Source organism: Cupressus sempervirens, chromosome 3 (genome assembly GCF_028749045.1).
Source record: "Cupressus sempervirens isolate cs-2001-9-10 chromosome 3, ASM2874904v1, whole genome shotgun sequence".
Lineage (NCBI taxonomy): Eukaryota > Viridiplantae > Streptophyta > Pinopsida > Cupressales > Cupressaceae > Cupressus > Cupressus sempervirens.
This window is the reverse complement of record NC_143120.1, coordinates 738,903,818-738,917,772: the sequence shown is the minus strand read 5'-3', so window position 1 is coordinate 738,917,772 and position 13,955 is coordinate 738,903,818. Positions and strand designations below refer to the sequence as shown.

General features: G+C 39.3%; 1 protein-coding gene across 1 annotated transcript in view; it reads right to left on the bottom strand.

Annotated features, from left to right (window-relative positions):
- Nucleotides 1-13,955, bottom strand: part of LOC149568921 (protein YLS7-like) — a 66,965-nt gene that overhangs the window by 40,163 nt on the left and 12,847 nt on the right. The gene's annotated exons all lie outside the window — the stretch shown is intronic.

Sequence of the window (13,955 nt, the reverse complement as noted above, 5' to 3'; positions counted from 1 at the left end):
GGTGTATCGAGCGTAAGCTTGAAAAATTAGTTGCACCAGCTAATGGATTCACATATAGGTTGCTTGGCCACAAACCACTCAGGGATGAAAGATCAAGACAAATATCTGAAGGGACTGTTGAAGAAAGGGGAACTCCATCCAAAGATGTAGGAACCAAGAAAGAGAAGGAGGTACCTCGAGAAAAGCTTCCTAGGATTGAGGAAGTCATCCAGGAACCTCAAAATAAGAAGCAGAAACATGGAGATGCTCCCTCTTCTCCAAGTCGAACTCCAAGTGTCCAAGAGATAGAAACTTTTGAAAGGCAGGATGTAGGGACAAGTAAGGAGATTTGAGCAAGAAGAGAATTTGGATAGGCCAATTCATGATAGGTTGAGTATAAATGCTTATGAAAAATCCATGCAAGAAAGAGGGAGAGATCAAGATATTGCTACAGAAGAAAGTCTTGCTACAATCTTAGAGTGAGATATGATTAATGATGGAGATGGTCCACTAGAGGAAGAAACTCCAGGGGTAGCAATACATCTTCCAAGTGCCGAAGCTGTAGTTCCTGAGGTTACAATGGATAGTCTAGGAGGTGAAGAGGAGATTGACATTCAAGCGGTCCAAAGGAAAGAACAATTGGTAATTCCGGGGGACCAAAGTATACCCATTCCGGAATGGTTGAGGCAACGAATTCAATTGCGTCAACAAAAGGAGGTTGATCCAGCAATTGAATTACAGGAAATTTTGGACCGATCAAACCGATCAGAAGAACAAGGGAAAGCAAAAAGATATACTAAATTCATCAGAGGAGAATTAGGATCCAGAATCTTGCAGATTGCGACTCCTACAGTTGACAAAGGAAAAAATCAGATTGCTCCAGATGAATATCATGTTACAGAAGTAAATCTTGGTCGGGCCTCCCGAGAGCAAATATTGGAAGAATTTGATAACTCCACACAGGCTTTGAAGGATAGGCTAAAGAAAGTAGAAGAAGGGTATGAAAAGCAGAAAAGAGAAATTCGGGCCTTATGTCAATACATCAATAACTTGCCTCATCCAGTAAGAGAGGAAGGTCCATCATTTGTCCCTCCAACAGGTGTTTCCAGTGAAGTGGTAGGTGATATTGACAGAATCAAGCGGATTGCTCAAGGTGCAAAGATTTGGATCGAAGGAATTCAGGAGGTAGCCTTCAAACATGCAGAAGAATTAGTGCAAGTGCACAATAGGGCATTGGCTGCAGTCTCTAGGATCCAATGCATGGAGGAATCATGGGTGGATGAGCATATTTACCAAGAAGAGGTGATTGCCGACATTCAGAGTATGATGGATACCCCAAAGCAAGAATTGATTGATGGTCGAGTTATCAGCGAGGGGGATGTCTATGATTTTATTCGATGGTACAGTGCAGTGATCATGGCTAAGGAAATGTTTGAGAACTTTACCAGGGAATCCAGTCGATGGAAAAAGATTGTTGATAACATCAAGCAAGGAATATCAAATGCAGTTGCATCCTTGTTATCACAAAGATTGGGGGAAGAGGAAATGACAACTAATAATCTGAAAGTCAAGTTAGAGGTATTCTTTCAGCTAAACATATACGCAGTTGCATCCTTGTTATCACAAAGATTGGGGGAAGAGAAAATGACAACTGATAATTTGAAAGTCAAGTTAGAGGAATTCTTTCAGCTAAACGTATATGGAAGAGATGATTTTGAGAACTTCTCCATCTTCTCAAATACAATGCACACTACTAAGGACTTACTACCAGATTGGGATGAAAGCTTGGGAAAAGCAGAAAGAGCAATTGCAGTTCTAGAATTCAAGCAAGAAGAATCTGCACCAAGGATCAGTACAGAGGAGTTGGAAATAGTGTTAGATCGATTTCGATCTTTCAAGCGAAGAAATCAAGGATAGATGCATTAAATGCAGAGTGGGTGTGCATAGGGATCATTTATTACACCCCACACCTTAAATTAGCATGCATAGTGGGCATTTATTACCCACTATAGTAGTGGATTCCTTATGGGATTAATGTAGATTCCTTTCCATTGCCCTAACCCTAATTAGGGTTGATGTGGCATGATCTCGTCCATTGGTTATTGTGATCATCCGGGCCACCCGTTGTAATCAAGGACCTAAATAAAGGCCTCATTTCTCAATTGTAAGGGGAGATTTTTATGAGATTGTTGCTATGAGCTACTGAGATAATAAAGTTTTCATTGGAGTTTGGTGAATACTTGACGTGTCTTAGTGCTTGCTTGTTCTCCTAAATTTCTTCAAGTAGATTAAGTTTAGCATAGTCAATGTGTGGTGATTACAATGGAGAATATGATGGTGTATTGATGAATTCCTTTGGTTCATACTTTTGACATTTTAGTGATTCTAATTCGTTGTGTAAAGTCAGCCTGAACCCCTTTCATGCATATGCTCAACTTCTATCATTTGTATACATTGTTCTTTATGATGGTGTATGCGGTGATATGAAAATCTTTGGCATAACCCTTGAAGATTGCACTGGTTCATGCTTAGTTGTAGTATAACTTGGCGAAGCGGAATTTAGTAAATTGAGGAATTTGTCCACTAGAGTACTATTTGTTGTTATCACTACCCTTAGGATTAGAATAGAATTCCTGAACCCCATCTTATTTAATTTCTGCATATTCTGTGAAAATTCCAAAAAGCACTTCATTGCAAAACCTTAAGATAGCTCCCACATCCAGTATGGCTTGAAATGAATCTGAATAAACACGTAAGGCCCCTTGTGATCATCAGCAAATCACATCAACCACTGATCTTATCCACAGTCAAGACATGGCATTAAAGGAACCTTGAAGTCATTGTATGATCTTCTAGCAATCTTAGCATACACAAGACTTTATTCAAGAGAGGATAAGATATTTCGGTATTTTGTTCTACTGTTTGGTGAGTCATAAAACACACATCAACAAGTACCATCCCCACCACGGTTTTACCTTCTAACCAAGGGTCTCTACAAGACCAAAATCATTGCGTTATGTGTCTCGACTTTCATGTGTGGCGAATTTGCTTTATGTTTTTTTTTGCTTCTACCAGTTATATGTTTGATCAGTAGTAAAAGTTTGCATGGACTGATTCATCCCCCCCACACCCTGCACCTCTCTCTCAATACCTATGAATCCTAATAAGTGCAACAGATATATATATACTTAAGACTTACACAACATTTATGTACTTACGATCTCGATGTCCCATGCCAATGTGTATAAAATCACAACTGATCTTAAAACAAGAATACATTAAGACTCAGAAATGACATATGCTGGCACATTCATTTAGCATCCCCAATGGCCTGTCTTAATGCATTTAAACCCACAAGTAAACCAAGAAACACTTGGGTTCCATATTGATGCATTTAGTGTTTGGACTAGCAAGTGCCCTATGCAAAACCTTTTCTTTTATGTGAAGGAACAAGCATGAAGAAATGTAAATCTGGATATCTTAAGTAAACTTTTCAAGAATGACTTAAAGATGTCTGCTATCAAATATGGTTCAAGTTTTAGTTCAGATTCTGAAACTGACCTATATCATGAACATACCTGACAGATAATATTCCAATTAATTAACTGTATTTTGCAGGCTATACAGTCAGCTAGCTGTTAGAGATACCTAAGCTAAACTCAGAATGTGTATGATAATTACAGTAATTCTCTCTTGATCATGTGAAGAAAAATTCAGACTCAGGACAATAGCTGGCATAATTCCTCCTTATCATGGATGGAAATAATGATCAAAAAATAACTTTTCAATTGAACATCACAATGGTTGCTAAACTATTCATTAGCAAAGTACATTTCAATTTGGATTTGAACACCCAATGTATGTGTTGCCCAAGTTTCAGTTCATATCTTTTTGCTTTAGGGTTTTGAGTCAGGTCAAGTGTCAATGTCTTAAGTATAAGTCTGGATTGCCCATTGGATGGCCTTTCTTCTCATCTTTCCTTTGAGCTAACCTAATGCGGGGAATCATATGAGCAATGCATTAGTCAAAAGCTAGGTGATTAGGGTTTGGGAGGTTTTTATGTGTCATCCCGATGAGAAGAAGGTCTGGATCTTCTATTGATTTGTTCCTAACTATGATAAAGAAAAAGATTCAACGTTACATTGTGGTTTCCATGGAAGACATTGCAGATGAGCAAGGTCAGTGAGCAAAAGAAGCAATTTGTGCTGAAGAAAACATTCAAAACCTTCCTAGAGTCGAAATATGAATATAAGCAAATATGCCTCGTTGATTCAGTACATGAATGGTTCAGATGCGATCATAATAAGCTACGTGGTGGAGAAAAGTCAAATGAATGAAAGAATGCACGCCATTGGCCAATTGACAAGTCAAATGGTTTAGAAGACCAAATCCAGATCGTTGATAAAGACCAGATCAACGTATGATGTTTTGATGATGGAAAAATAAGTATTCGATGATGCATCCTGTTGACTGTCAGATCGAAAATAGATCTACGCTCATCGTTATGTCACTATGGAGAGTTACACGGAGAATAACTAAAGCAACATAACGACGATTGGACACGTGAAGCAGATGGACCCACATTGTAGAACAAAAAGGATAGGTAAAGCATTTTTGAATCTTAACCGTCTGATCCTAGAAGTCTATGGTTATCGCATGGTCCATAATGATTAATGCAAACCCAAGGTTAAGGTCGCGACTGAGCGAAAGGAAAACAATCGCACCATTGCGGTCAAGTTAAGGTAACTCATGGTCAAAGTTGTGATAGAGAGAAAATACAGAAATTGCATGGTCGCGGGTTAAGAAAAGGCAATTAAGTTTAATGTTGTGAAATCGAGATCATGGTTAATGAATAGCTGTCACCAAGTTGCCGCGGTTAATGAAATAAAGGCATGCTATGTTTTGACCCAGTGAAAAGGTTAATGTCGGATTCTCCAAGCAATGAAATCGTTCCACCTATTTGCCACGATTTACATAGCTGGAAAGTGGACCCATGAACCAAAGTAAACAAAGGATTAAATGTCTTTTATCACTACCATCAGATCGGAAAAAGATCTATGTTTGTCGCTACGTCACTATGTAAAGTTGCTCGATTATTATTCATAGCAACATAACGACAATTCAACACGTGTACACGGAGGGACTCGCGGAGGAAGTAATAAAGGAAGGGTTATAATGTTTTAATCGCGATCATTGGTTTAAGATCGACACCCGAATTCAAAACTACAGTGACCGTTGGAATATGAATAATACAAACTTGGCGCGAAACAGCAGAATATGAAGAAAACAACAATTTTCTCCAGGATTCCTAAGATTGCATGAAGTTGAACAGTCATCAGGTGTTTCTAGAAGTACTATGAATTCATAATCATCAATGGAAAGGATGCCACATGTTCATATCATTAGATAATTTCATATTTTATTCTCTTTTCTATTTTGTGACTGTTGCTCTGTTGAACTGAGAGAAGATAGAAAACTATAAATGTAACCTCATTTGACAATACAAAGGTCAGCAAACTTGATGGTGAATTGGTTTGTAATTCTATTTACCCTATTTGCTTGTCAGGTTCTGTTGCCCATGCATAGATTAGTTCTACATTAAGAGTTGAAAGACAATCATATGTGAGTTTGTGATAATCATATGGATTCCATTTCATTTTGGTAATTACAGTGAAGGTGATTCCATTTACTTTCTTCATATATGGTTTTGTTTCTTCTCTTGTTAATTTCATATCATGTTAGATAATTTCATTGGGAAATTAAAGATAAATGTGTATGAATCTATTAGTTATTGGTTAGATTCCATTTCATTCAAGGCTGATAGTGAAAGCAATTCCATTTGCTCTCATGTGCATATCTGTAATATCCTCCCCTGATTTGAACTTTGACTTGTAGAAATTTAACTTAAGGAATATTGTCAAACACTTTGTATGCAAACTCATAAAGCTGATTTCCTCAATAAATTGCTTTCCAATGAGTAGATTTACGAACAACTATGAAGTGACATTAAAATGCATAATACACATCATAACATTTTCACAAACACTTGGCACACATTCAACAATATATGAAAAATCTGGAAACTCTTTCAATCTGCTGATAAAGGGTGATTTTTAAATGTAGATGTGCACTTACAGCTGCCTTAAAGGCTGCAACAACTATTCAGACTTGTATTCAACAATTATTATGCAAAGTATCAAAATTTGACAGAAGAAACCTGGAATTAGTTGCCGTAGTATTTTGCAGATGTAGTCAGCAGCCTTCCAAACTTCTAATCAGCTGGAAAAACAAGTAAACTTGATACCAACACTGTTCATGCCGTACTGTAGCAAAATACTGTTCATGTCGTACTGTAGCAAAATACTGTTCATGCCGACTGTAGCAAAATACTGTTCATGCGGCACTATAGCAATAACTAACTTCAGATCTGCACCTCAAACCCTTGTAAATTTCTTTATGTGAACACCCCAAATGAAACCCAGTGTGTTTCCTGAAGTGAAAACACCATTGATCCTCCTGACTGTGTCTTCCAACAGCGAAGAGAATGCTAGCAAAGAGGGATTCCGTCCTCCAAGCCCGATAATCAGATATCCAGCAACATAACATTAATCTTCATCCAAGCATACAAAAAAAAGCTCTTCCATTTCTTTTATAGTGTTCTCACAAGAGCTCAATCCTTCGTTTTCTCAATGTGGGATAAAACATAACTCCCTTTATGTACCTTATGTCTCCAATGTGTTATAAAAATAAAGGGAACTCTTTTAATTTAAATATTTCCCACAAACTATAGTCTATGCATTAATAAAGTTAAATATTTAAATTTAACTTTATAAAATGGCTTTATCAATGCATAACAAATCTTATCAATGATAAATAAGTTTTCCTGTCGATTTTAAACAATTACCATCGACATACCACTATGACTGAATGTCCGGCCATGTCCAAGATGACTTACTATAAATAGTAAGTATGCCCAAAGTTGCCTCAGAACCCCTCAGAAAGACCTGCAACTGAAACTGTCTAGGCCAAATGGCCTCTAAGCCCCTTTAATGTCCTAGTTAGCCTACGAGACTGTGGGGAAATAGGCTAACGACAACATCATGCGATGAATGCTAGAAAGGGGACATTACAGTCCGCCCTTCCCAAAATTGCTTGTCCTCAAGCAATTTCAGCTCTGGATGCTGCAATATCTGCTCATTTTCCCAAGTAGCATCCTCGACAAGTAGGTTCCTCCACTTCACTAGATACTCCCTAATAGTCCTCCTATGAAGCACCCTCTCCCTGGAGTCAAGTATGGCCTCGGGAACCAAGATAAGCTTTCCCTCATCATCAAGAGGTGGCAATACTACTGAAGGCACCACATTGTGACCCAATGCCTTCTTAAGGCGTGACACATGGAACACATTATGCACTTTACTGTCTGCAGGCAACTCCAACTCATAAGCTACTTCGCCCACTCTCCTGATTACTTTGAACAGTCCATAGTAGCGTGGTTTCAATTTCTTTGCTCCACTCTTCTTGAGAGAGGACTGTCTATACGGCTGTAACATGAGGTACACCATATCTCCCACCTCAAAAGACCTCTCAACCCTGTGCTGATCAGCATATTGATTCTGCTGATTTTGTGTTTTTTGCAAATTTTCCTTCAAGGATCGCATAATGTCCTGACACTCCTGCAAAGTATCCTTGGCCTTAGGCACCCTGCTGTCCCCAAATAACAAATCCAAAAAATTAGGAGCATCATACCCGTACAGTGCCATAAAAGGGGACATTTGAATAGACATATGGAAAGAGGTATTATAGCAGTACTCCCCTAGATGTAGCCACTTCACCCAAGCCTTCTGCTCTCCTGTAATGTAGTTTCGAAGGTACCCCTCAACCCATTTGTTCACTATCTCTGTCTACCCATCAATTTGGGGGTGGTAGCTAGTACTCGGAGTGAGCTCTGTTCCACATAACCTGAACAACTCCTACCAAAAGTGGCTCATAAATCTGTTGTCTCTGTCACTGACTATGCTCTGTGGTATCCCATATAGTCTGAATACCTCTCGAAAAAATAGTTCTGTTGTTTGTGCTGCTGAATATGTAGACGAAATTGCAAAGAAATGTGCAAATTTCGTCAATCTGTCTACCACAACAAAGATACAATCCCGACCCTGTGCCTTGGGGAGGCCTGTGATAAAATCCATGGAAATGCTATCCCACTTCTTCTTTGGTATGGATAGGGGCTGTAGTAAACCACCCGGAAAAGAATGTTCCTGTTTGTTCTGCTGACACACAGGGCATTCTCTAACAAACTGAAGCACCTCTGATTTGAGTCCTTTCCAAGTGAAGCGCTCTCTCACCTGCCGATATGTCTTAAAGAATCCGGGATGTCCTGCCATTGGTGAATCATGAAATGCCCTCAAAATCTTCTGCTTCATAGCATACTCAAGTACTAAATAAATCCTTTCCTTGTAGATGATCAGATCATTTACAACAGTGTATCGACTATCTTGAATAGCTCCCTCAATAATGTTAGATGCCCAACTATCCTTAGCATATTCTGCCAAGATCATCTCTCTCCAATCATCCATGACTATCCCAACAGCAAGCAAATGAGGCCTTCTAGATAAAGCATCTGCAACAATATTTTCCTTCCCTTTGACATAGGCTATGTCGAAATCATAGGCCTGTAATTTACTCACCCATTTCTGTTGCCTGTCATTAAGGTCCTTCTGTCCAAGGAAATGTTTCAAGCTATTATGATCTGTTTTTACTGTGAACCGGCTTCCCACTAAGTACTGCCTGAACTTAGCTAGCGCGTGCATGATTGCTAGCATCTCTTTGTCGTAGATGTTGTAGGTTCTCTTCACACCTCGTAATTTTCTACTCTCATATGCGATGGGATGTTTTTCTTGCATGAGAACAGCTCCTATGCCCTCTCCCGAGGCATCACACTGCAGCTCAAAGGGCCTGGTGAAATCTGGAATGGCTAAAACATGACATGTACTCATCAGCTCCTTAAACCTGTCAAAACAATCCTGAGCCCTCTCTGACCACTTGAAATTATCTTTCCGTGTCAAATCTGTAAGTGGTGCTGCTATCTGTGAAAATCCCTTCACAAATCTGCAGTAGAACCCACAAAGCCCGAGAAATCCCTTGAGTTGTGAAGTGTTCCTCGGTGGTGGCTAATCCAGAATGGCCCTGATCTTGTCTGGGTCAACCCAAACACTTCCTGCAGTAATAATATGCCCTAGATAGAGCAACTCTGTCATCCCAAACTCACATTTACTCATCTTGGCATATAATGACTCCCTCTCTAGAATACTAAGCACTGTATCAATATGCTTCAAATGTTCCTCCCAAGTATGGCTGTATATCAGTATATCATCAAAAAATATCAACACAAACTTCCTCAACTGATCTCTGAACACTCTATTCATACAGGACTGGAAAGTGGCAGGGGCATTTGTCAACCCAAAGGTCATGACTAAGAACTCAAAATGTCCATAGTGGCATCTAAAAGTTGTCTTCTCCACATCCACCTCTCTAACCCGTATCTGATGGTAGCCGGATCTCAAATCAATCTTGGAGAAGTAGCATGCACCATGCAATTCATCAATAAGCTCATCGATGCGCGGGATAGGGTATCGGTTCTTAATTGTCTTCTTGTTTAGCTCCCTATAATCAATGCACATCCTCATTGTACCATCCTTCTTCTTCACCAATACTACTGAAGAAGCGAAAGGACTTTTGCTTGGCCGTATGTGCCCCATGTCAATCAACTCCTTAATTGCCTTTTCTATTTCATCCTTACATCTCTTCGGATGGCGGTAAGGTGTGATGATAACTGGCTTAGCCCCTTCCTCTAATTCAATAACATGCTCGATTCCCCTATCCGGGGGTCTCCCTGGAGGTATCTCACCAAACACCTTAGTATGTTTGGTTATTATTTTTTGTACATCAAGTGGATACTCTTGTTTATGCTGCTCTGTCATCTCAGGCATTACTCTAAACTCTGCGGCCCACTGCACCTGATCATGTCTAAAGAAACTCTGCATCCGCTTGAGTGACACCACTCAAAGTCTCCCATCTGACAAACCTCTGAGCACTATCTTCTTACCATTTGCCTCAAACCTCATTTCCATTTTCTCAAGGTTAAATGTAAACTCTACCAGAGACTTCATCCAGTTCATCCCAAGCACCATATCCTGATCACCAATGTTGACCACAAAGAAATCTCCTGTCATGTCATAATCTCCTGTCATGTCATAATCTCCCAAACAAAGCTGCAAGTTGGAGATTTTCTTGGTACATTCAATTTTGAAGCCATCGGCAACCATCACCTTAAATCCCCTATGCTCCTTTGTATGTAGCCCTCTGCGTGTCACAAACTTCTCATCAATGAAGTTATGTGTCGCCCCTGTATCAATGAGTGCCACAACTCTCTGTCCATCCAAGGTTCCCCTAACTCTGAAAGTGACGGCCTCCTGTATACTTGACAACTGAGCTATCGTGCTATCACCGCGTGCTTCCTCCTATGAAGAACTATCATCATCTCCATCTGATTTGGATGACTGCTCTGAATCTCCATCTACTGACTCTTCGGTTGAAAAGTACTCCATCTGCTTAGCTTTTGCTTTCAATGGACACTTATGTGACAAATCCCAAGGCTCCCTGCAATGAAAACAAAGCTTCTTCTTCCTGAGATCATTAAGTGTCTCATTGTCCAACCTCTTACTTTCCTCCTTAGCTGGCTGAACCTCTTTATGAAAAGGTTTCATGTCCTTATCTTTCCTTGAAGGGAAACTCTTTGCCTGGAATTTATTTTTTGAAGATGAAGAGGAATCCATGTCACGAGCTTTCTTAATGGCTTCCTGCAAAGTGGGAGGGTTGAGAGCTTTAATGCACCCTCTCAACGGATCAGCTAACCCATCCATAAATAGAACTAGTATCCTCCGTTCAGATACATCTGTTACTAACACTGCAAGTTTCTGAAACTCTGAAATGTATGTTTCCAATGATCCCCACTGTTTAAGCTGAGCTAACTCCTTGAAATGGAGTTCTGGATCCTTCCTATCAAAACGTTCAATCAACCTCTCTGTAAACTCCACATATGAGGTAATGTGTGCATGTCCCATAGTGACCATACCATGATGCCACCACTCGTGTGCTAACCCATCCAAATGAATTGCTGCGTACTTAATAGCTTCTTCCTCGGGCATAGGGTTCAATTGAAAGTATGTGTCAAGCTTTTGAACCCAAGCTCTTGCTGTAGACTTTCCTGAGCCATCATAATATGGTAACTCAAGTCTCCCTACTTTCTTCCGTAGCTCATAGCTCTGGTTCCTATCATGTCCACGTGGCATATGTTTCATCCGCACATCCATATACTCCCTAAAGGTAATTGCAGCAGTAAAATCTGGCCCTCCGGCTTCCCAATCTCTCCTCAACTGGTCCTGTATATCAGTAATCTGGGGCTCTGGTATGAGCTGCTCTGGAGCTCTAGGAGGAAATGTAGGAATCATGGGCCTTGAACTCACTATCCTAGCTCGTTGGGGTGCATGACCGAAATTGTTCCCTACTTGTTCATCTCCATTATGTGTCCCATCCTGATCATTTCCATTCTGATTGTTACCATTTTGATTATTTCCTCCACCCATGTTAGCATTCAACCCCATTTGACGAGCCATCATCTGCATCATAAGATCCAATCTCTGATTCTGTTCCTGTGCCCTTTGTTCTGCTACTCGCTAACCCTGTACCAAGGTCTCTAATAACTGTAAGAATCTTTCCTCTCCAGGCTCTGGACCGGCATTCCCGCCTCCACCTAATCTTGTATTCCTGTCATCTCGGTCACCCATATTGCTGTCTTGATCAAAGAATACCTCCGCTGTGTCTATATGACTGGATTCTATACCCCCCTGTACGGATGAACTAGACTATTTGCTTTGTAGGTCTGAACTCCTATTTTGTCTTGCTTTGGTATTGCGGAAATTATAAGGCCCCTGTCGCATGCTCAAACATAAATACTCTGATTTTAGTGTTTTGACATTTCATCAAACACTTTCCCCTCTATCCGCCAGTTCCAAATTTCCTATAAGACCTCCACAGGATGGCAGGACTTATAGCTCTGATACCACTGTAATATCCTCCCCTGATTTGAACTTTGACTTGTAGAAATTTAACTTAAGGAATATTGTCAAACACTTTGTATGCAAACTCATAAAGCTAATTTCCTCAATAAATTGCTTTCCAATGAGTAGATTTACGAACAACTATGAAGTGACATTAAAATGCATAATACACATCATAACATTTTCACAAACACTTGGCACACATTCAACAATATATGAAAAATCTGGAAACTCTTTCAATCTGCTGATAAAGGGTGATTTTTAAATGTAGATGTGCACTTACAGCTGCCTTAAAGGCTGCAACAACTATTCAGACTTGTATTCAACAATTATTATGCAAAGTATCAAAATTTGACAGAAGAAACCTGGAATTAGTTGCCGTAGTATTTTGCAGATGTAGTCGGCAGCCTTCCAAACTTCTAATCAACCGGAAAAACAAGTAAACTTGATACCAACACTGTTCATGCCGTACTGTAGCAAAATACTGTTCATGCCGACTGTAGCAAAATACTGTTCATGCGGCACTATAGCAATAACTAACTTTAGATCTGCACCTCAAACCCTCGTAAATTTCTTTATGTGAACGCCCCAAATGAAACCTAGTGTGTTTCCTGAAGTGAAAACACCATTGATCCTCCTGACTGTGTCTTCCAACAGCGAAGAGAATGCTAGCAAAGAGGGATTCCGTCCTCCAAGCCCGATAATCAGATATCCAGCAACATAACATTAATCTTCATCCAAGCATACAAAAAAAAGCTCTTCCATTTCTTTTATAGTGTTCTCACAAGAGCTCAATCCTTCGTTTTCTCAATGTGGGATAAAACATAACACCCTTTATGTACCTTATGTCTCCAATGTGTTATAAAAATAAAGGGAACTCTTTTAATTTAAATATTTCCCACAAACTATAATCTATGCATTAATAAAGTTAAATATTTAAATTTAACTTTATAAAATGGCTTTATCAATGCATAACAAATCTTATCAATGATAAATAAGTTTTCCTGTCGATTTTAAACAATTACCATCGACATACCAGTGTGACTAAATGTCCGGCCATGTCCAAGATGACTTACTATAATAGTAAGTATGCCCAAAGTTGCCTCAGAACCCCTCAGAAAGACCTGTAACTGAAACTGTCTAGGCCAAATGGCCTCTAAGCCCCTTTAATATCCTAGTTAGCCTACGAGACTGTGGGGAAATAGGCTAACGACAACATCATGCTATGAATGCTAGAAAGGGGACATTACAATATCTCTCCATTACTCTTTTGCATTTAGAATAGAAGTAAGGGTTAGAAATCTCAAGATAATCTACTATAGTCATTCCATTGGGTGTGATAGGTTATTCAAATCCATCTTGCCTGAATTGTTTGTGACTTCAAACAATTTGGTTATCCTTTATTGCTCTTAGGTTAAGAGCTTATAATGTCAAAACTTCTGATCTTATAAAAACATATTCATTGCATATCATTGCAAATCATAGAGAGCTGTACCTAAGTAATTCAGAGGGCAGTGATAGAATACTTACATTGACCCATTTGTTGGTAAACATCCTTTTGTCTATCCAAAATATTGGGAATCAAAGAGTCAAGTTATAAAATCTAATAGGAGGACAAACTGTTAACCAACAGTATGCAGAAGGCATCATCAACTTAGAGAACAATAAAAAAGCACTGCAATCTCCTGCTCATTTTCCATCCTATTTTAGCATTATCAATAGTATTGATATCCATTGTGACTCAATCAAAGACGAATTGTTACTAAAGATGTTATATAATAACAAGTTGTTTTTCAGTTTCTAAAACCACCACCATCGACTACACAAGAGAACAATTCAAAATTGTGTCTCAAACAA